Here is a 3,563-nt window from a genome sequence, read left to right as displayed (position 1 = left end):
TTCATGGACCGTCCGATTCACTACGGACTACATACAGAATAAAATAAATAAATCTATAATCTAAAGTATGTGTACATACATTCGTGTATAATGTGTAGTGAAATCTCTAAAAGGAATTATATTTAGAAACGGAAATAGTATGTGCGAGCCATGACTATCATGAACTTTTGAAATAAGTCATTGTAATATATTTAACTATTTTTACAATGCCTTTTTTCCCTTTCTAAAGTCCAAAACGGACATAGTTTTTTTTTTTTTTTGAACAGCAAAACGGACATAGTTTGGGGCGCGGCCACGTACGCGTTAGATGCGCCTACCGGTGGACGGTGAAAACGGGACACGGGCGTGCGTTTCATGTTTCAAATGGACAAAATCGGGACACAAGCATGTGGGTAGGAGTCGGGCTTAGCAGTGCAGATTAAGTAGATGGTACATGCATGACTGTTTCTGTACGTGCAGGTGCACTACAGGCATCTGTTTACCCCGAGAAAATTAGAGGATGACGTCCCCGGCGGCTAGCGCGCGACACGGGTACGTTGAACCACACCGGAAAGGCTCTCTCGCCGCCGGCCAATCCTTTCCTCGGATCCATCGTCCCGCACGGCCGTGCAGCATGCTGCGGCTGCGAGTGTCGCCGGCAAGCAGGGTCGTACCGCGTAGTTTGCATCCCGAAACACACGTACGTACTTTAGCCCCGAGCCCGAGCCGGGGATACGCCAAGACCTCGCGCTGGCAGTGCCCTTGTAGGCAGCGACGGATCTAAAAGTTAAAGTTTGCCGGCGCCATAAATGACGATGAAGCTTCATTACCCTGCGTCGAAGGTCGCTAGGCACGGAAGATATCCCGCTCCATCGTCGGAGAGTCGGGGCGGCCGCGCCCATCTCGCTCCACTGCTTGTATGGGAGGAAAAATCTCGACCGAGCGGATATTTCCTCTCCATTCGTCTCTCCTTCCAAGAAAGGCGGCTAGGGTTTTTGCCTTCCGTACCGTCTCATGTGACTTAGTGTAATGGGTGTATGATATATTCCGATCCTTGCCGATTGAAGGATTTCGTGTTCCGTTTAGGAAGACGATATGGTGACGCAGCCCTAAAGATGGAATAAGTTTCTTTCAGTCTTGCCCCTTTTTGATGGTGTGTTTAGAATCGTAGGAAGACGTGTGAAGTTGTATCTTCGACGGATCTCGTCGGATTCGGTCGGTGGTTGTCTTTCATGAATCTGTATGGATCTGTTCTTTCTTCGTCTTTGTTTGTGTGCCTTCAGGTTGGATTCTTTTGATCTACGTTTTTCTTCATTGGCGGTGGTTCTTGTTCTGGTGCGTTGGTCCTTTGAGGCCTTAACATGATGGTGTTTTGGTTGTCTACTACAACAAGTTTTCCTGCCTCCATCGACGGAGGGGCGATGACAATGGCGCGTTTTTGACTCGCTTCAGTGCTTGTAGTCGTCGTTAAGTTGTATACGTATCTGAATATAATTTTTATTATTTTTTATGTTGGTTATACTTTTATGATTAAAGATAAATAGACAATTTCTCGAAAGAAAAAGAAAACCTCGACTAATTTGGACGTGCGAGAGAGGGGTGGCATGAGGAGGAGGAGGAGGAGGAAGAAGAAGAAGAAGGATGGGCGTTGGATCCAGCGGACGGGGCGAAATCATTTGAACCAGTATCCTTTCTACCGTCGATCTTCAATTTTGGAGGTGTTTGAATTACAGCAGACGTGGTTTCAGAGAATCGCTAGAAAGTGCGCATGCAGGCAGCAGCGGGCCCGCGACGTGATGCACGCATGGTTGCATCATCCTGTGAATCACATGCGCTGGCCAGTGGCTGTGGCGCCCTGGCTATGGCCGGCCGGTCTCCCTGCAGGCATGCAGCGGCGCTCGCCCAATCGCCGCGCCTGCCGCCCGCAGTAGTGCCGCGGCGCGGGCTGTGCGGGAATAGCGAAGCACGCAGGCGCAGTGCTGGCAGGTCCGCGTCGGTCGATCCATCGACAGCCGCTACTGCGCATACTGATGCAGACTTGCAGGGCGCACGTTTTCCCCGTCCATGGACGGACGGACGGCTGTGCTCGCCAATAAGCACATGTGTACATGCCAACGTTGGGAGGCTTTTCATGCTGGCTAATCAGCATCAGCCAACTGCCTAATTTGGGTCAAGTTTCTCTCTCAGTTTCGATCTCTGAGCAGCTCTTATACAGGTCGATGCAGCCAACTGCCTAATCATTTCCCCTCGCGGATCAAAACACTCATCACAGCACGAGTGCGCGACACAAACATGCTCGTTGTATCTCTGGACGATCCCTCAACCTCAAAGCGGTTACAACATCTACAATTAGACCCCTCGTATCGTCTCAAATGTTTGGATAGACCGCCAACTCACTAATCGGTCAAGAATTTTTGATTCAACCGACATCTCAAACGGTCCTCAAACGTCCGTACTGACCGGCACCCTCATATTTAGCCTAAATATGGAGCGAATAAAAGGGCGCCCGGGCGCGCCCGCCACGTCGGTCTGGCCGGCGCTGGTCCGCATCGACCCCACATATATTCGCCCCTATCCGCTTGTCGGACCAAACCTTATCCACTTCATTTCACTCGCCTTCACTTCCATCTGCCACCCAAGCTCACCTCCGACGATCTCCGGCCTTCTCCGACATGGCGGGCAGCGGGTCCGAATCCTTCAGCTCCAGATCTGCCGACCACAAGCTCATCCCATGCGTTCCCGATGAGGAGATGGCCATCCGGCTTGCGCTCCGCCGCTTCCGGGAGTGAGCCGCCCAAGGGCAGCACTCAAACTCACAACGTCGGGAATTTATTACGTCAGCACAACTAGTGGTTGGATCCGGCGTCGCTGCCTCGTCGGAGGCGGTGCGGTTCGTGTGGCGTCCGAACATTGTGGCGGATGCACAAACCCTCTGTTGGCGCATCGAGGACGCACCATGGGTGTCCTCGGACGGTAAGATGGCGCGGCATGCCCGCCGTGTGAGGCAGCGAGCGTGGGAGGTGGCGGAGGCCCTTGCGGTGGTGGATGTTGGAGAGGCGGAGTCCCACTCTCCGGCGCCTCAATTGCTGCATGGGTACGGGCGCCGTAACCACGTCGTGGTGGACGTCATCTCCTCCCAGGAAGGACCCGTCTCCGACCTGACGTCCACCGGCATCGTTTGTGTTACGGGTTCCAACGAGGAAGAGTAGGACACGGGAGACGGCGGGAGGTCGACTCCCGTGAGCCGGCTAGTGTCCCATATCCTACTCTACCTCGCTGGCAACCAGACTATGAGGGGCGCAGCCAGCCGTCGGACATGGGCACGACGGAGCCAAACGAGCTCCACTTGTATTAGGTTACGTTGCATGTATAATATGGATTTGAGGTTTCTAATTTGAGATATCCGGTTGTAGAATGCATTATTTGAGGCGTCACTGGATAGTATCTGCGGACGTGCTCGGACACGTCCGCGGGCGTTTGAGGGGTCAGATTTGCCAAGTCCGGTTGTAGATAAATTTGGGCCCTCAAATATCCATGGACACGTCCGCACACAGTGACCAGACATGCCTTCTATTTTTCCATTT

The sequence above is a fragment of the Hordeum vulgare genome, chromosome 3H, assembly GCF_904849725.1.
Source record: "Hordeum vulgare subsp. vulgare chromosome 3H, MorexV3_pseudomolecules_assembly, whole genome shotgun sequence".
NCBI classification, from domain to species: Eukaryota; Viridiplantae; Streptophyta; class Magnoliopsida; order Poales; family Poaceae; genus Hordeum; species Hordeum vulgare.
The sequence above is the reverse complement of the archived record's forward strand: the minus strand, read 5'-3'. Positions refer to the sequence as shown.